This window comes from Neofelis nebulosa, chromosome 9, assembly GCF_028018385.1.
Source record: "Neofelis nebulosa isolate mNeoNeb1 chromosome 9, mNeoNeb1.pri, whole genome shotgun sequence".
NCBI classification, from domain to species: domain Eukaryota; kingdom Metazoa; phylum Chordata; class Mammalia; order Carnivora; family Felidae; genus Neofelis; species Neofelis nebulosa.
Window position 1 is genome coordinate 77,888,500 of NC_080790.1, and position 20,078 is coordinate 77,908,577.

A 20,078-nucleotide genomic window follows, 5' to 3' on the forward strand; every position below is an offset into this window, starting at 1 on the left:
ATGTGAGTGATGAAGACTCAGTCACAGTCTGACTACAACCCCAAGCTTGGGCTGGCTAAATAAATGAACCACTTCATTCTTTTCCTCCCAAACCTTCTCCTCTTGGGCCTGGTGCTCTGAATGCCTTTTCTTCCCACTGTTCACCCTCTGTCTCTGCCTTGTCTAGATCCCCATGCGCTAGGGAACTGAAGTAAAATGGGGCTCCTGTCGGGTTCCTGAGTGCACAGAAGCTTGAAGTGAGTTTCCTTTGTGAGGACATTCCAGGCTATGGGCTTCTAAGGCAATGTGTTCCCACTTCTTGGTGTAATGGGAGCAGGTCTCCTTACATGTATAAAGAGGAAAGAGAGGGGAGACAGGGCTATGGGTCTGAGTTCCAGCTCCTCCATGTCCTGACTTTGGAAACGAGCTGATTTAACTGACTTTCTTATCTGCAAAATGGTCTCAAGATCAAGGCTTCAGTGCAAAAAGTCAACATTCCATCTAGTCATAACAGCACCTGGAGCATGGTAGGTGCCTTGGGGTTGTTAACGTCTCCACACCATGGGTAGATCTCATAGATGTGGTGGGAGAAATTTCTGAGTCATTAGCTTTGAGAGGGATGGATATTGACTGGGCAGGGGCCTGAGGGAACCTTCTGGGGTATTCCAAATGTTCTGTATTTTGATTCAGGTGGTATATACATACATAAAAGAATTCATTGAACTGTACCGCTGAAATTATCGTGTTTTGCTGTGTGTGTGCTACATCTCAATAAAGAAGTTGAGAAAATGTTGGTGTCGCTTCCTTTCATGCAAGAGTGATCTGTAGGAAGGAACTCTCTAACTGCCAGGACTTTTATTCCCCTTGGAACTGTCTGTCCTTCACTCTTCACCCCAAGTCCACCCTGACAGAAACCTTGGGTGGCGTTCTCCTAGCACTTTGTATGAGCTGGCGGGCACTGCCATATTGGGCCTGGGGCAGGTTCCAGGATGGAACTGGGCTGGAGAACCTGCTAGCCTCCTGTTCCGGAGGGTGCACAGTGGCTGAACTGTGGGGTCCTAGATGCCACTGGGGGCTGGTGAGTGGGAAGGGGGTCTTTCCAGCCCCAACAAAGGATCCAGGACTTTTGGTGGGCCACAGGGTGTTCAGAAACAGTGAGCCACAGGGGCATGTCCTTGGCACAATGGGCCTGGTTCCTGGAAGGAGAGGGGGAAGGGGCTGGTGCCAAGGGCATCCGAGCTGGGCCGAAATAAAGGGCTTGTTCTCCTCACAACCCTGCTATTTGAGGACCTGGGGCCATGACGTCCCTCAGAGTTTCCATTCTCTGCGCTGCAGCTGTTGGTTACGTGTTTCATTCAACATGCTTTGCAGGAAGCAGCAGGCTCCACATTCCAGGGCTTTTAGTCATTTTTTTCTCTCAGAGCTTTGGGGCTGGGATTAGAACGTCCTTCAAACCACACTGTCCTCGGCTGGAATCCCAAGAGGAAGTGGGTGGGTCCCTAGGGGATGAGAACACAGGCCCAAATTCAGGGGTGGAATGAAAAAAGATTAAGGCCAGCACAAGTAAACTCCTAGAGAGATCACGAAGCTGAGGCCCAGGTTTGGCGAGGGTTGGAGGCCTGTGGGTGGTGACTCTTGACCTGCCAGCCATGGGCCAAGGGGGATGTAGAGTTTCTGGTGTGTGTGTGTGTGTGTGTGTGTGAGTGTGAGAGAGAGAGAGAGAACAGAGTCGGTGGTGGCTTTTCATTCCAAGGGTCCCACATGCTCGTCCCCTCACTTTGGTCGGGCTGAGGGAGAGTGTGACATGTGGCTCATTTGCTGCAGGGGTGAGTGTTGGGTTTAGAAAATAGACCCCACAAATACTTGAACCCAGAGAAACCACAACAAATGTTTGCTGCGTGTCTGCTACACTCCTGGCTCTGGACTGGGTGTTGGGAATACAGAGGGGATAAAACAGACTCCATCCTGTCCTTGTAGTAAGGCCTGGGAAATACGGCCTGGAAGGTAGCCACTGGGGTAAAGGAGACAGAGGAGCAGATTAAGGGAGTGAGGAGTGGTAGACAGAAGATTCTGGTAGACAGAGACGAGGCAAGTGTAGACACCACCATAGATCACTCAGATGGTGCAGAGCTGAGACAGCATGAAGGAAAGGGCGGAGCCCAGGCAGGGTACTTAGTAGCACGGGTGGCTGAAACTCCAGAAGGGAGAAGGTGGTGGATGCTGGCAAAGTGCCAGGGGTCCTGAAGCCTGAATCCCCCCTCAGATCTTGAAAAACCCCAGAGGGAAGGGCCACCCAGCCGGGTGTCACTCTTTCCTCCGAGTAGCTGGGGCAGAAGGAAGGAAACCCTGTGATAAGAGTCTAATCCAGCGCTTAGACAAAAACACCAAAGTGCCTTTGCTCCCTTTGGCAGAGAGAACTACAAATGGGCCCCCCATCCTGGTCTCCCGCCTTAATCCCTGAATATGATGAACTATCAAGGGTCCGATTCTGTAACATTATATGACAAAGGGATTTAAAAACTAATTAAGGTTCTGAATCACTTGACTTTGGGTTAATCAAAAGGGAGATTATCTGAGGGGTGCGCTTAATCTAATCACGTGAGCCCTTTAGAAGCAGAGAGCTTTCTCTGGCTGGTGGCAGGAGAGGAGGTCAGGGATTTTAAGCATAAAAGGGGATTCCATGTACCGTTGATGACGGGAAGATGCAGGGGACCACGTGGAAGGGAAGGGACCTGGAGAATGTCCCTAGGAGCTGAGAGGGACTCAGGGGATGACCAGCGAGGAGGCAGTACCTCCTCAGTACCTCAGTCCTACAACCACAGGAGCAGAGTCCTGTTAGAACCTGAAGGAACTTGAGAGCAGATGCTTTCCCAGACCTTCTAGACACAAGCCTTGGTTTTGGCCTTGTGAGACCCTGAGCAGAGAATCCAGTTGAGCCCACCTAGACATCTGACCTTCGGAACTGGGAGATAATAAATGGGTGTTGTTTTTAGCTGCTAACTTTGTGATAATTTATTATGAAGCAATAGACAGTTAATAACACCCCCACTTTCTCATTTCCTCCAAGAAGGTGTGTGAGGGGGGTACGATGACTCCCCCACTGCAGACGGGGCAGGCTGGGTGAGCCGATCTGTTTGCACGTGTCCAGACCGGAGCTCAGGTCTGAGCCCAGCTGAACCTCAGGCGCTCCGCCTTGGCCTTTGCCGACTTGGTGTCTCGTCTTCCCACTTAGGGTGGAAGGGGAGGGCTGTATCTTACACACCCCTTTATGAGAATAGCCCAGCAGCTCCTTCCATGACAGGCTGCGGGCTGCAAAGTTGTCCCGGCCCTGCATCCCCTGCAGAAGAGCAGAGCTCTGGGCAGAAACAAGACAAGGGCAGTGACCTCCCCCTCCCCCTTCTTCTCAGATGACAAGTCTGGGCTCTGTCAAGGCAAGAGCCAGGGGCTGGGAGGCAAGGAACAGGAAAGTTTGGCCACGTCCTTCCGCACCCCCATAAAAAAGCATTCTCTGACTGGTGGGTGTGGGGATTTTTAAACTTTACACTTGCTTTCGGAATCATTTGTTGGTCGGGTACCCCTGGGAGTCCAGAAATATTTGCAAGGAGGAAGGTTACGTTTCTGCCTAATTGATTAAAAGGCGCTAATGAAGCTTTTTTTTTCATTTCCACATAAGGCCTTTTCTAGAAATCTTCTCCGATTCTTCCCAGATGGTGTCCGGCTCTTTCCCCACAGCCGCTGGCAGGGTGGGGCCTTGAAAGTAGGGGTTTTGTGTCTGGCAGACCTGGGATCTTAGCTCTGTCACTTACCCACTGAGAGTGGGGGTGGGTGGGGGGCGGGCAGGGCAACCTCCCAGGCGTCGGTTTCTTCGGAAAGACAGTTTCTGAGACACAGTGGGCCAGCAAGTATACATACAAGGTGCCCGACAGGCAACAAGGGAGGAGTAAACATTGCTTTCCTTCTCTGCCTGCCTGCCTTACTGCAACACAACAGCCCCCTTGGAAATATATTTTTGACAACTAGAAAATAATTTTTATCCTGATGACAGGCGGGCCTGGTCGACCAGCGGCAAAACTCTTCCGTCAGCAAAGTTTGCCTGTGTGCTCCACCTTCTCAAAGCCACTTCCTCGATCTGTATCCCGTTTCCTTCTTTCGGGCTCTGCCTGGCCAGATCCCAGGGCCCTGGGGGTGGACACGCTGGGAAGCCTTTGAAAAACTCTCAGAGTTCAGTATTCGGGAGGGAGGGTAATCCCTCATCCTGGGGACGGATCTCATGGTTGAATCCCAGTTCATGGGGCAGACAGGCAGAAGAGGGGTATTTTGGGGGTGGGGTGGGAGGTGTTGCCAGGTCCCTGCAGATGTCTGGGGGGGGGGGGACCATGAGAAGTGGCTGTATACAAGGCTTCCTCCAGCTTGGTTTGTCTCAACTGCGTGTTTGGAGTTTGGAGATTTGATCCAAATCCTCTTAGATGTAGGTTTTGCTGTCAAGGAATCTCGGGGGTGGGGGTTGGGGAGGGAGAGAAATCTGCTCGATTTAAATTTTTCAAAGTTTCCATAGTGAGAGCTGAGCTGAGCAGGTCCTGAGAACGGGGCATAAGGTTGTCATGTGTTTAGGGGGTGAGAGGGACTTCAGGGTCTGGGCCCAGGACCCTCAGCCCCACGGCAGGGAAGAAGAGAAAGGATGGAGGAGTGGGGTGACCTTCGTTCTCTCCTACTGAGGAGGTGGAGACCTTGGGACGTTCTGGGAGGTAGGGTGATTCGGGCCCCCCGATCCCCTGCCGTGCACATCCCTGGGGGTTAGGGGCAAAGCTGGCTCCTCACAGGGCTGCCTTCCGGGGCAGAGGCTGCAGGAGGTGCCAGGTGGGCCTCGGTGAAGTGGGGCCCACTGCCCAGGCTGGGATGCCGAGGCTGGGGCCGGGGACTGCCCTCAGCTGCCTCCGCCCTCCTCCCCTGAGCTGTGGGCTCAGAGCTGAGCCAAGCATAAAACAGACAGCCTCTCTCCGCCTTTCTGTTCCCACCCCCATCCTGACAGAGTCTGGTTTTCATCACCCATTAATCACTGAAGCTTCCCACAGCCTGTGTCTGTCTGTCCACACTCACCAGCCCCCTGGGCCCTGAGGGGACGGATAGACAGACAGGCAGATGGTCTCTGACTTGGGGAAATTTAGGGTCACAGCTCCGTACGCCAGGCAGGGGAGAGGCTTGCTTCCTGAGCGTGTTAGGTCATCCCCGCCCCCAGCCCGGCTTGAAGCTGCCAGCCTGGCCCACCTCACCCTGGCAGCAGGCGACGGGGGCCATTAGCTGTCCTGTTCACCAGGAAGGAAATGGGTTGGAGGGCCGAGGAATTCTAATTAAGCTTCCCCAGCTGGCAGGCCTGCTGGCGGATGGGAGCTGGCATCTCCAAGCCCGCTAGAGTTGGTGCCAGCCCCGTTCGGCCTGGCCCGCCGGATGCCCACCTGCCGCTGTGGGAACCCCGGCTCGGGGCTGCCTTGCAAACTCCCCGAAGATTCTCAGATGCTGGCTCAGCTTAGCTCTCTCTGGCCCTGTCCTCATCTCCTTCAGCCTCCTTGCCATGACTCACCTGAAGGAGGTGGCCCTCTGGGGTTATGTTGCCGTGTGGGACCCCATCCGGCCCCACGCTGGAAACATGGGTTCTGACCCGGTTCTTCTCTGACCCACTGTGTGTAACTCACAGCCTCTTTAGGTCTCAGCTCCTTTGACTGTGATAGTCACAGTCACAGTCACAGTGCCTGGCCGAGGAGGGCACCCATCAGTGTTGGGAAGCCCCTAGATGCCCCAGTTGCCCTGGCCCGCCAACCCACATGGGGTATGGGCTGAGGGTTGGTGGGCAGTCCAGCCTAGGGCTGGGAGTGTCAGTAGCAGGTGGCAGGCAGCCAGGGGCTCCCCAGTCGTGGTCACAGCAGAGAGCTGAGACAGAGTCTGAAAACCTGGAAATGACACCAAGTTAGTCTTTCCTTCCTGTCCAGCCCTCTGTGCTCTCCCAGAGCTGTGTCCCCAGGTCCCAGAGGTCCTCAGCTCTGGCCACACTTCCAGCCTTTCCCCAGGGCAGGCCTCTGTCATTACACATCCCTCACCAGCCAGGCTGCCCCGGTGGGTGACTGCAGCTCCCCAGATGGTTCCCACTGATGTTGGAGAGCCGCACAGGGGTCTGCTGCTGGCCCTGCCATGCAAGATCTCTACGGGCACGGAGCCCCTCAGATGGCAGAACCCACCAGAAGCCAGATTCTGAAGTCATGGTACTCCTCCCCGCAAATCCAGGATGCACATCTGCATATCATTGCACAGTGATTTGTATTCATTTGCATCCAAGTCCACATCCATCCCACCCCACACCGCTTCTTCTTCCACCTCTACTTGGACTGAATATTTAACCAGCACCTCTAAAGTTGTAGTGTCTAAACCCTCAACCCAACCCCATCCACTTCAAGTGTGATTTGAGGAGCTAGTGTCTGCATAAGCCTGTATTTGGGCTGTCAGGGGACGGAAGTGGAGGGGAAATAGAATCCCTACTCTTGGGGTGTTCACAGACTGGCCGGGAGACAGAATTCCTGGGTGGGATGCAGGAAAAGTGGTAGAGAGGGTACACCCGAGTGTGCGGTTGATGCAGGTGGCGGGGGGCAGTGCTGGGAGCAGGGCTGGAGGAGCTTCGTACATGCTGGCCACTGTGTTGGAGAGTGGTCCCCGATATCCAGGGCTGAGTAAGAAACGCATCCAGCTCATCAGCTCATCCGGGGCTGAGTAAGAAACTGGATCCCAAGGCTGACTTTGGAGCAGGCTCTACAAATGGTCGCCTTGAATTGTACCATGACCTGCTCTTGGCCTGGACAGATTGGACCGAGTGTGGGGCCAGGGCCAAAGACAGCCTTCAGAGGCTGACATGAGAGCTCTGCGTGGGCAGGAGCAACTGCCCCACCCAATCTGATCCCCATTCAGAGGAGAGGGGTGAGGGAACTGAGGTACAGAGGGGAGAGGTGACATGCTTCGGAGGCCCCCCGCACAAAGAGGAGCCGGACATAAACCTGGCAGCCAGGTTCCTTTGCCTGTGCCCTCGACCCCCACCCTCTATAGTCTCTCGTGAAGGGATGAGCTGGACTGGACCCCGGGGAGGAGCTAACAGACAGGGGTTAGTAGGTCCGGGCGCTGGGGTCTGACTGCCTGGGTTCAAATCCTGGCTCCACTTCGGGGAAGCCACTCCATTCTTCACCTGAGCTTTTCTTATCTGTGGAGTGAAGCCTAGCGACACCTCTTCCCTCACGGGCACTTGACTCACTTTGCACACGGCCCAAGAGAGTTCCGAAGTAAGTGTGTGCTGCATGTCTGCCGTTGGGTGGGGATTGAGGGAGGAGGAACGGGGATGGCCAGCTGTGGTCTATGTGAGGAGATCGGCCTGACTGGAGCAGGTACTGCCCAGGGAAGGAGAAGGGAACAAGGCTGGGTCTGGGGGAAGGGGGCCCCAGTGCTTGGGGACATTGGTCCCTGGGCTCCGCCGTCATTCCAGAGAGGAAGATGTGGTAGATGTGTCCAGAGCTGCCCAAGGTTTGGCAGTCTCTCTTTACTGACCTTACCCGGCCACTTATGTGGATGCCGGGTCTCCAGGGCTAGGAGGGTGCCATACCCTTTGACTCTCAGGTCCTGAAAATGCCGCCGACTGCCAATGGTCAGCCTTCGAGTCCCATAGTGTGACGAGACTTTGAATTGCCTGATATGGGACTTGACAACAATGCTTTAAGGTTAAGTCTTGCTTTCTCTGGGTTCCTTACAAAAATGAGGGATTTTTTTTTTTATCCCAAGAAGGATGAGTACTTAGTCTCTCCATATCATTGTGAAAAGATAACCAGCTGCCCATTGTCAGTCAGGGCAGGAAGGGCAGGTATCCATAAGGAGGGGAAGGGGTTGCTGGACAGGAGCAAGAGAACAGAATGAGGAGGGGCTGGGATACATGAAGATAAAACCAGAGGACTCCATTATAGGGAACTACAATGTGCAGAAGTAGACACACACCTAGGCATACATTCCTGCCCACTTATAGGCCCACAGACCATCCTCAAGAGGCTTAAGGGGTGGCAGGCTGGCATACAGTTTTCTGGAATGCTTTTTGAAGAGAGAGTCTGTCTAGGAGTTTAGTCTATGATAAAGCAAGGCAGAATGAGTTAACTCTCTCCTTACACCTTTTATTTAGGCACATTTGGGAGATTCACTCATACCGTTAACTGGGGCTAAAATATAGGCTTGGTGCTCTGTCCCTGCTTTGTCCCAAAGCTGCGGGACGGGAAGAAACATGGGGAAGATAGATGATCCGAGATCGGCCTCCACCTCGGGTCCCAAGCCAAGTGCGTTGGCATTAGCCCGGTGCAGAGACCCACAGAAAGGTGGCCTGACCTGGTCTGGCACATGTAGGGTCAGCTGGAGGGTCAGGTCCCTACCCAGTCCTTGATGGCAACCTGTCCTTGGTCAAGTCAATCGGCTTCCCTCGGGAGAATGCTCCAGGCCTTTTCTTTTCCACTATTGGCTTCACGCTCTTCCTGGTTCCCGGCCTTCCTCCTGCAAATCCTGTGAGCCTCTTTTAGAACTCCTCCCTCCAGTGTGAGTTAGACCCTTTATGACTTGGGTCACTCCCCTAGTGTAACTGACATACAGTAGAGTCAACAGAGCTTAAATGTACAGCTGGATGGATTGCCACCTGTGTGTCTATGCCCACAAAACCACCAGATCAAGATATCGAACATTTTAGCTCCACGGAAGGCCTCTCATGCCCCTCCTCAGGAAATACCACCCCTAGAGGTGACCGGTAGTCTACCTTCTGCCACCATCGACTCAGTTCGTCTGTTCTTAACCTTCTTCAAATGGTACCATGTAGAATCGCTTTGCGTCTGGCTTATTTTACTCCATCCCCGGGAGATTTGTCCACGTTGTTGTACGTTGCAGAAGCTTTATCACTGTGTAAGTGTTCCATCACATGAGTGCACCACAGTCTGTCTGATGATTGCCCTATCGATGGATATTTGGTTTGTCCAGTTTGAGATGCCATGAATAAAGCACTCATGTGGCATATATATTCATAGACACGTGCCCTTGACTCTCCTGAGTATGTAGCCAGGAGAGGACTCGCTGGGTGGTTTGGAGGTTGGAGAGATCACAGTCCTTCCTTCTCAGTGGCTAGGCCTTGGGACACAGCAGTTTTAGCAAAATAAGCTGTCCATCCTCCCCAGTGTCTTCCCACCTCCCAGTGAAGTTTCTTGGGAAGGTCTCACACACTGCCAGTTGTGAGGAACTGGACGAACCGCCCTGGAGTGCTCTGCACCTTTAAAGAGTCCCATGAAGAGGTCTGCAGTGCTGCAGAGGGTGTTGGGGGCCCTCCCTTGGGGTTGGGAAGGAGGTCAGGAGCAGGTGGGGGCTAGGGCATCCAGGCAGGAAGGATGTGATTGCATTACCCAAGAAGCTGGCAGAAATGAAGCTCCAGGGTTAGCGACCTGTCCAAAGTCACATGGCCAGTACATGACTAGGACCCTTGTCACCTCAGGCGGGCTTCTTTCCAGCCCAGAGTAAGCTGCCTTCTCTATGGGGGAGGCATTTAGGGACAGTTAGGGGTCAGGGTCATGATGCTGCTGAATGCTCCACCCTGAGACCAGACTTGGGCAACCCTTTCTTGGGCTTTCCACCCCTGCCTGCTAAGCCTCCCTGCCTCTGGCCCGGTCTCTTCCCAGGGAGACATTCACAGGCCTTGCATAGCCTGAGTCAGAGCCATGGGTTGAAGGAGAGACAGACAGAGCCTGGGGGCTGGCATTGCCCAAGACTCTGTGCCAGGACCTGTTGGTCTATCTGTGGGTGAGTGGAGGCAACCCCCAGAGAACATTCCTGGAAAACCGTTCGCCCTGCATGACCACCTCAGGCTTTTTTTCTTGGGCAGAACATCGGATTAGGGGGCAGGTTAGCAAGGCTGGTGGGATGTTTTTCAGCATCTGCTGAGGTCTTAGCGGGTCAGAAGAAGGGCCACCGTGGCCCCCTGGGGAACTGACAATGGACACCTTCACTGTCAGCTTCTGGGTGGTGTGCTCTCAACCAATACCAGGTTGGTTCACGGTGACTGACTTTGCTGTTCTCCAAGAAGAGAGGCTAGGCGTGCGCGCGTGCGTGTATGTCTGTGAGTGTCCAATTACTACTTCACCATTCATTCTGCAAATAGTTGCTGATTACTTATTACACGCCACCAGGGATTCTGCAGTAAATAAAAGGGACAAGGTCCCCTCTTCAGAGGAGCTTTGTGGACCCAGAACATATGTCTCCAAGTGATTCTGTGTGTACCTGAAGTATGTCTTTGCTGGAACATGTGACTGCCTCTGTGTGTGTGTGGGGGGGGGGGCGGGTTCCTGAATATCCGAGTCTGTGTGTGCGTGTGTCTGTGTGTACTTGAACATATGTGTCTGAGCATGTGTCTATGAAGGGGAAAGAATTACTCATCCACTCAGAAGACTGTTCAAGAAAGACCTCTCCCAGAGCAGTTACATTTTCATAAATACAAACAATCAGATAATGAGTTCATTTCCGATTTCGAGTTTGATGCCAACATTCCAGTGAAACAAGACGTGCTGGCAGGCTGCTGCTCTCTGTGTGGCTCCGATTAGCTGGGGGAAAGTACAGGGGTAAGACCTGCCACTTGCGGGCTGCAGGGGGTGGGAGGAGTGGGGGTGATCTACAACCAAAGGAGCAGCTGCATGGGCCTGGGGCTGAGAAGCTCCTCACCCTTACCCGGGCATCGGAAGACCCCCGACAGCCTGCACGAGGCCCGAACTCCTCCGTTCACTCCTTTGGGAGTAAGGATGGGCAGTAGAGTCGGTGCAGCTTTATAAATGGCGATGGCCTCAGAAGGGGTGGCCCAGATGGCCGCCGTGAATTACAGAAGGCACCCAGGCCAGAGCCCAGAGAGGCCTGCCGCGAGAGCACAGAGCAGAGTGCAGAAGGAGGTTGTGCGTGGAGCCTAGAGAGAAGGCGAGGGGCCACACCCACACCACAGCCCCTGCTTCAGCCTGGATTCCCACGGCGGGAGTTGAGTACACCTCCTCTACTCTGCCCTCTCTGGCCTTCATGTAGGCTGGTCCCTCTCCTTGGAATGCTCTTCCAACTCGACAGGTCCAGACTGATGCATCGGTTAAGATCCAAACATGCGCCTCCATGAAGCCTTCTCTAACTCTGTGGGCCGGAAGCACTTTTCCCCCCTCCGTAGTTACCGCCTTCCAACCGTCTCCTATTTTTCTTCCCCGGGTCCAAGCGCCAGGAGGGCGGGCTTTGTGCTGCATACAGCTGATTTGCCCCTGCAAGTCCCAGCCAGCCTGAAGGTGGGCTGTCCCTGGAGGCTGGCCGGAAAGGTGAACTGAGCCAGATTCAGCAGCATGCTCTGTCAGGGGAGCCTGTGAAAGGTTGTGCCCTGAGATCTGCCCCAGCATGGAATCGGAGACCCACTGGCACTAGGAATGCCTTGGCAGTTGGACAGGGGTTGAGAGAAAGGCATCCAGGGGGGAGGGGCTGGGAAAGGAGAGGGGCCTTCCCTAGGAAGCATGACTTGAACCCCAAATCAAGACATCTGTGAGACATCAGGGAATTATGCTGGGGTGCGGAAACTACCGATAATCGATTCAGAGGCAGAGGTTAATTGTTGGCAATTAAGCAAGAAAAATTCAGAGGACATCTGTCTGTTTGTCCATCCTTCCACCCATTGACCCATTCATGCATTCAACAGGCAACAGGGAGCACCTTTACATGCATACAATAACATACGTTATTCAACTACTCCTCCGACCGAAGAGCTGGGGGCGGGGGGATGTATCATTATCTCAGAGGGGGAATCTGAGCCTCAGAGAAGTTGAAGTCAATGTTCAGGGTCACACAGCTGCTAAAGGCCTGAGCGGGATTTACACTCAGGTCAGGCTGCTTCTCCGAAGCCTGGGCGCTTCCCACGCCAGCCAGCGCTAGCGAGGAACAAATGGATTATTTCTCAGTCTCTCTACAGCTCCAGGCTGAGCTGGATCGTGACCCTCCGGCAGTGTGATTAAGCCTTGTTCTTTGTCTGGAAGTTCAGCCTGTGGCCCCACCCTGTGCCCCCACCAGAATTTTGCTATAAACCAGCTGTCTTTATCTTTTAAAATCTTCAGTGACAAGGCCATTTGTAGGGGCAGGGTCCTAACCCAAAGGAGCAAAGCTCTGCCAGTGGAATTTCTCGTGTAGGGGGAAGTTTTGCTGGGGAGGGTCCTCCGACTTGCTAAGAGGGAGGACTGTGCTGACAAGAGCCCATGTTGGGCTGAAGAGTGAGGTAGAGATTAAAATGTCCTAAAAAATCACCTGGGAGGCGGTTACCAATGCAGATTCCAGTCTCCATCCCTGTAGAGTTTGATTGAGCAATCTGGGGTGTGCCTGGAAATCTGAATTTTTAAACAAGCCCTAAAGGTTTTTGATGTGAGTGGTAGCAGACCAACAAAGAAATCCCTAAATGGGTTTTACAGGACAAGGAAATCCTGTACAACAAGACTTTCCTTAATGCACCTGAAGATCACACTTGTTTAGATTCATCGCAAGCTGACTGGTACTGAGCTGAATACTTGAAATCCTTCACTTTTTTATATGTGTCAAGGCAGGTGTTTTCTTGGACCGCAAAAGCACATCCTGACGTTAAACTCTCTTCAGACTCACTTCTTAAATGTGTCCTTTCCACCTAGCCTGACCAAACCTTTCGGATTTTATTATTCAGTGTATCTCCTACCCCGCTCAGCTTTGACAGTCTGCAAATTTGAGAATTCTACCCATCCACATCTTCGTCTCTGACAAACACGTTGAAGGGGCCAGGCCCAGGCTGGATGGGAAGCTCTCTCCATGCTGTCACAGGCTTCCAGGCTTGTGCCCTGAGGACCCCCATGTCCTTGGACATGTCCAAGGACACATGGCCGGCTCCACCCTGCAGGTCTCCATCACAAAGGCTGCAGTCACAGAGGCTGCGCACATAGGGTGTCCCCCCACCATCCCATCAGGACACAAAGGCCATCTGGATCAGGCCCTAAGCTCACTGCTTACTGCATTTTGGATGCACAAGCCCATCTTTCCACGGTGTATCCAGAACCATGATGTCAAATTCGCCAAAGGGTAGAACAGGTTTCTCTCCGCAGTCCCTTCTGAGGCCAGGGCCTGCCTCGGCATCTGTGCCGCAGTTGGCCATCTTGAGTGGCTAGGCCAAGAGACCTATGTCCGTGTTTGTGACCCATGAGAGCAGTTGGGATGGGCGGAGAGTGGGGGGCAGGAGGGGAAGGCAGACACTTGTGAGAATTCGGTTTTCCTCACGGATAAGAGGCTGACGTCGGAATTAGCTGGAAGCCTTGGAATGCAATTCCTCCTTTCCTGCTGGTGGAGGGGGCTGAACCGCTGCCTCAGGCTTCCTGAGGAGGAACTCGAGCCCCTGAGCTGGTTACTGCATGCGTGCGTGCATGCATGCGGGTGTGAAGTCGGGAAAGAGGGGAAGAGAGGGGCTCTGGTGACTTCAATGTTCTGGGCCTGTCTGGGAATACAGAGCCCGGAAATTTGATCAGGGACTGAGGAGCGCCAGACGCTTCCCACATTTCTCTGAGGGCTTTCTCACCAGGACTCGGGTTTCTTTGGAGTATCCTTCCCCCTAAGCGTGTCCCCCACTCTAATCGTGGGGGTGGGGTCAGGAAGCAAGCCCCCCCATGCCTTAGTTATTCTGCCTAGTGGTCTCTGAAACCACCATCAGCTGCTGGAAGGGAAAAGGGGGTGGGTGTTGGGGAAGAGCCCCCCCAGCACCCTCAGAGCACTCCACTGGGCTGGCGAGGTCCAGTGCTGGGTATCCCTGGGAAAGGAGGAAGTTTCCCCTTTCTGGGTTCAAGTTGTCCTTAGCCCCCGTGGAACTGTCTCATGCTCCCTGAGGGCAGCTGTTCTGGAACTAACCCCTCTTTCTCTGCCTGCCACCCCTGTGGCCTCTGGCTCCCTGACTCAAGGTCTTTCAGGGACAGGAGTGAGAGTGGCCACCTCTCAGCCATTACTGGGGGGCACTGGCCCTCCCCACGCCTCAGCTGGTGCCCAGTGGTCGGGAGCACTTCGCCACCCGGGCCTGCCCGACAGGAGCTAAAGGCAGCAGCAGCTGTGGCAGAAGGTTTGGTGTGTAAAAAGGAGAGAACATGGAGGTATGAGGGCGGGGAAAAGAGGAGACTGCATCCTGGATTTTCGGGGGTCAGGATCTGTAGCCGCACAAGCAAGTGGCCCTCAGGGACTCAGCTCTGAGCCACAGCTGTGCCTGCCCCAAGGAGGTGGGAGAGGCCTCTCACCTCAGTTTTCCACGAGGTAGAAATGGGGAACTGAGGACAGACATGAACAGCAACCAAACCTCCTTTATGCCTAGCATGCTCCCCGGGAAAGTCAGGGCCCTGGGTTCAGGTCTACTTTGTCATAAGCTGTCTTTGGGGGCTTCTCTACCTTGTGGATGTGGGCTGCTGTGACTTCACGGTGAAGTGCCAGGGGTCTGAGATGCCACAGCATAAATGGGGTTCATCCTCCCAAGGTCAGGTTTGCCAGATTATGGGAGGAAAAACTATCATCAGTTAAAGAAAAAAATTTTTTAAGTTTATTTACTTCAAGAGAGAGACAGAGTGTGCGAGCGGGGGATGGGAAGAGAGAGAGGGAGAGAGAATCCCAAGCAGGCTCAGAGCCCAACACAGGGATCGAACCCACGATCCATGAGATCTTGACCTGGGCTGAAATCAAGAGTCAGATGCTAAACCAACTGAGCCACCCAAGCGCCCCCTATCATCATTCTTATACGGAAACAGCCATGTATACGTTATGAAATTGGAAGCATCATTCACACCAATTTTTAAGAAAATACAACATTTCAAACAAATCTCAAACTTGGAGCCCTTTCAAGCTATGGTCCCCAGAGGCTCACTCTTTACTGCTTTCAAATAGTCAAGCCCTCTGTACCTCAGTTTCTTCATCTGAGTAGTGGGATAACAGTACTCCTACACTTAACAAGGAGTCTGTGACAGTAAATGGAGGTGGGGTGTGAGGAAAGGCTGGACAGAAGCAGGCATTTCCTCCTCTGTCCCGGCCGCTTTCAGGGCTCTAAGTGCTGCTGTCCCAGGAGAAAACTCTCATTTAATGGTTCACTGGGCTTCCCCCAGCTGAGCTGGGTGTGACAATCTCTGTCTCCTGGCCATGTGCCTGGTCACCCAGTTGTCAATGGCCTGGAGACTTCCTGCTTAAGTCCTCTCCATGATGGGGACGGTCTGATGCAGGGCACAGGGATCTGGGAAGGGTTGGGCATCCCCCAATACCCATCCCTTCCTCCGTCCCAATACCCCTTCCTCAGTCACTGAGTCTGGAGAAGCTGGAGGGAGAGGGGGCTTAGAGGAAGGGATGGGGTATTCCTTCTTCCTGAGGCTCAGAGTACCAGAAGCATTTCCAGTGCTATACCTAGGAATGAGGTTGTGAACTGACAAGCTGTGAGCTGAATCTGGACCCTACCTATGTTAGTGTGGCCCACAGCATACTTTAAAACTTGGAAAACCCACCTAAAAAGCTGAATTTATTTCTCATTTATTTAGAGCTTAGGCCTGACCAGTTTGGCCCATAAGACACTAATGGGCCAGAGTAAGCAGTCACTGCTATGTTCACAGCAGACTTTGCCACAGTCCCCACCACTCCCTAATGCCTCCCCCCTCCCCCCACCCCGGGCCCACCTGGCCGGTTCTTCCATTCCCAACAGCTGTCAGCAACTGTGGGCAGGAGAGGGTGTTCTCTGCATCTCCTGTGAGGAGAGATGTTTGGTCAGCTGGAGCATGACACCCGTAGCCCAGAACATGCTCTTCATTTAAAACTGGAACATTTCTGGGGCGCCTGGGTGGCGCAGTCGGTTAAGTGTCCGACTTCAGCCAGGTCACGATCTCGCGGTCCGTGAGTTCGAGCCCCGCGTCAGGCTCTGGGCTGATGGCTCGGAGCCTGGAGCCTGTTTCCGATTCTGTGTCTCCCTCTCTCTCTGCCCCTCCCCCGTTCATGCTCTGTCTCTCTCTGTCCCAAAAATAAATTAAAAAACATTGAAAAAAAAAATTTAAAACTGGAACATTTCTGATGCTCTGGAGTGGCTAGTGAGAGTCAGGTGGCAGGGAAGGTCAGGGAAGCCAAGCGGGGTGGAAGGTTCCAGGTCCTCCTCTTCCTGCCTCCGTGGGTCACCATCGGCCCCACATGCTGCCCTGTGCATTGAAGGGGCCTGGGGGCTGTAGGCATAGATCCCCGAGGGAATACAGTTCTGCTGGGGCTACTGGAAAAGAAACCAAATGGTCACATTATCCATTATTTGGATTCCTGACTCTAGTGACCAGTCTCCTACACTGTCTGGGGTAGGTAGGTGGGAGTGTCAGTGCTGACACAGCCCTGCATGGATCCCCCAGAACAGCTTCCCTGAAGGGAGTGGGCCTCCGTGTCAGGCTGGGAGTCCCCACTTCCCAAACCTCTCAGTTGGGGGGTGACCACAGCGGTGAGGTCAGGGCCCCTCTTTGCCATTCATTCATTCATTCATTCGCTCATTCATTCAGTTCATACTTGTAGAGCGCCTACTCAGAACCAGCAAATGCCAGAGGCACCACTTCCTCTTGAGTGACCTTGGGCAAGTCACAATCTCTGCACCCACCTCTCTCATCTGTAAAATCAGGGCATCGTAGCATCCGCCTCTGAGGGTTCTTAGGAAGATCAAATGACACGATGCTGTCTCGGCATGGAGCTGTACGCAGTAGGCGCTCAATAAAAGGTATCCGTGTCCCCAGTACTACGACCACTAAGGCTGCTCAGCTCTGACCTCTGTGGCGTCTTGCCGCCTCTGGCCTCCCCGCTCTCCTCCCGCACCCGAGTCTGGACCCCAAAGCCGGCCCGCCAGGTGCACAGAGGCCCCATTCTCCGGACGCGCGCGCGGCCCCTCGCCCCTCGCCCCTCGCCCCTCGGGGGCACCCTGCCCGCTGACCCGGCGACCCCGCCGTTCGCGCGGGCAAAGAGGGGCCTTTTGTTCCGGGGCCGCCTGCCCGGGCCGCGCGGCTCCCGCCCTAATCCGGCTAATTACCGTCCACATGGCGGCGGCGCGCGCTCGCCCACCGCTTTCCCACGGCCGCGAAGAAAGCCCCTCAGTGCGGCGCCAGAACAGAGAGCGATTCAGCCGCCGGCCCCGCGCCCCTCCGCCGCCCCCTCGCTGCGTCGTCTTCGCTCTTGTCCTCTGGCTCTCTCCGCCTGTCGCTCTGGGCTGTCCCCGCACTGTGTCCCTCTGATCCTTTCTGTCCTCCTCCGTCTTCTCTCTGTCTCTCTCCTTCTGCCCTTCTCTGCCTGTCCCCTCTGAGGCCTTCCGTCTGTCTCTCCGCTCCCTGGATCTCTCCCCCAGGCCACGGTTCAACGTGCCTGCTCACCTTGGGTCCATCTGGGGTCGCAGTGTGCCTCAGGCCCTCCCTTCTCTCCTTTCTGGGGACCCCAGGGTCCTACCCCTTTTAAGTGTGAGGAGACCAAGGATGTGCTGGGCCCATGCCATGACTTTCGCATGGTTTGGGAGGATGTTCCGGGCTCTTTCTGGTGGGAGGCAGCTCCAAGACAGTGAGAAGCATGCGAGATGTCCAGTGCTGGGCCAGGGAAGGTATGGTGGGGCTCCCACAGCAGTGTATGAGGAGGGAGCTGCGGGTGGACCCAGGATGCTCAGCTCATGGTGTCCTGTGGCCACAGGCTACAAAGAGGAGCAAACTCTGAAGCAGTCCCAGCCTTGGGGGCAGCCACCAACCCCAAAGGGGTTGGCCAAGGAGAGGGTCTAGGTTGTCGTGGGCATGGGCCTAGGCCAGTCAGTCTGGACAACTGCTCTTCTAGAATTTATCGGGAGTACATGCCCAAAAGGTTCTGGGCAGGCTACCAAATGAGTCTTTTTGGCCACTTTAAGGCCTAAGGAATTCATTCATTCACTCATTTATTCATTCAACAAGTATCCAGTGGTTACTATGCGCCAGAAATCATTCTAGGCCACAGGGGAGAAACCAATGAGTAAAATAAAGATCTTGTTCTACATTCTAGGGGGGGTGGGAGGGCGGGGAGGAAATCTGGGTAAATAAATAAGGAAAACAGCTGTCAGATGGTAGGAAGGGCTATGGAAAAATGCTAAACCAGGAAGGTGTGTTGGGAGCTAGGTGAGGAAGGGATCAGAGGATGTCTCCCTGAGTTGGTAACACTGGAACAGAGACTTGAAGCGAGGTCAAAGTGCCTCCACTCCAGGGGCGTGACTGGGCCTACTGTTAAGTTCCTACCACAGATGCCAGGGGACTCTCCCTGGTACCTTCAGGCCCCCATCACTGGGAGACACTGAGACCCACATCGTCTCATTAAGGGGCAGGGGCCAGGAAGAGGCTGCCTGGAAGATATATGCTACAGAAAAATTATTACTGCCCTTCATTTTTCTTGCCTTTTCCTCACTACTGTTAGGGATTTCCTGACAATGGTAACCTTTGAATGAACAGATCACAAATAAACCCTACAGCCCTGTGGGAAGGATCCTGGTCAGGGCCTGGTGGTCTGTGTTCAAGGGAAAATTAGGGTCCTCCCGTCTGCAAAGTGACCGAGGCCTTCTTTACATCTAGGTAACTGAGGAGAAAGGATTAGCGAGTTTAGTGAGCTCATAAATCACAAGATGACCCAAGAAAGAAAAGGTGGGAAAGTACCCTCCGTGGGCTCATATTGGCCTCAGCCAAAGCAGGAAAACCTGGGGAATAGAGACAGGACCGACGGATACACTGTAGGGCCCGCAGTTGCTCACAGCTGAGAATTAGGGCCCCGGGGGAGTCTGGGGCCCTAGCTAGAGCGTGCTTTTGTTAGTGTGTTTGCAAAGTGTGGTGAGTGTGGTGTCTGCCTGGAGGGAGGAGGCCCGGGGGACCTTTCTCAGCCTCTCCCACCTGCTTACTCTCCCACCCACACTGCCCACCCTGACAGGGCCTGGGCCTGGCTGAACTCCCACCGAGTCGGTTTCTGGGGGTGGGGAGCCATGGTGGGTAGATGGTGAACAGCCCCTCATTCTGCCAAGCTGAAGTGGGGCTGGCCAGGTTTAGGGGCACAGACACCGTCCACCCTGAATCTCCTTCCCGTGGGCCGTGTCGCTCTGGGCTTTGTGAAGGAAACGAGTGTCCATAATCCCGTTTAGGATCAACTGCGGGAAACCCCAGCTGAGTCTAGGAGGGTAACCTGCCCCTCACTAACTGGGAGACTGTGAGTGCACCATTGGACCTCTCTGGGCCTCAGTTTCTTCCCTTGGAAAGTAGGGATAGTAATAATAACCCCTCCTTGTAGGGTTACAGTAAAGATAAAATGAGGTAAGGATGTAAATGTGCTGTGTCAGCTAGTGACTTCCGGTCTTTTGGGACCAATATATTTTCCATTTTGACCCATTACCCACACATCTAATTGGGTTTTTTTTAATTTTTTTTTTAATGTTTATTTATTTTTGAGACAGAGAGAGACAGAGCATGAACGGGGGAGGGTCAGAGAGAAAGGGAGACACAGATTCTGAAGCAGGTTCCAGGCTCTGAGCAGTCAGCACAGAGCCCGACCCGGGGCTCGAACCCACGGACCATGAGATCATGACCTGAGCCGAAGTCAGACGCTTAACCGACTGAGCCACCCAGGCGCCCCCCACACATCTAATTGAAACAAATGTTTATACTTCCCTTATTATGTTGAATGCATTGATCTATTCTATGCAGATCAAGAGGTTGGAAGTTTTTAAAAGGTTGGAAATCATGACTCATTGGGTCTCAAACTACAGTTTGAAAAACACTGCCATAAACCATGAAACGGGATACCAAAGCATTGGTGGTTTCAGCACCTGGAGAGCTGGCAGTGGGGAGAGCAGAGTGGCCTTGGGATCTGTCACCCACCCTGATCCCAGGGCGGCACACCACTGCTTCTCTGTAGATGACTTGAGTTTTACTCTTCAGCCACATCCTCTGAGCACCCCCAAAATCTCCCTGCCAGCTGCAGTCAGCCTTATGCCACGGGCCAGACACAGTCTGCTTAGACTTTGA

General features: G+C 53.9%; 1 long non-coding RNA gene across 2 annotated transcripts; it reads right to left on the reverse strand.

The window, feature by feature from the left end:
- Positions 1-14,693: 14,693 nt before the first annotated feature.
- On the reverse strand, positions 14,694-18,008 carry LOC131486222 (uncharacterized). 2 transcript variants are annotated; one of them, XR_009249247.1, is made up of 3 exons: positions 17,099-18,008; positions 15,729-15,796; positions 14,694-14,744 (listed from the first exon to the last, which is right to left on the reverse strand). It is a non-coding gene; the product is annotated as an uncharacterized LOC131486222 (long non-coding RNA). The 2 variants fall into 2 exon arrangements; XR_009249246.1 differs by lacking the exon at positions 17,099-18,008 and adding an exon at positions 16,676-17,085.
- Positions 18,009-20,078: the final 2,070 nt, after the last annotated feature.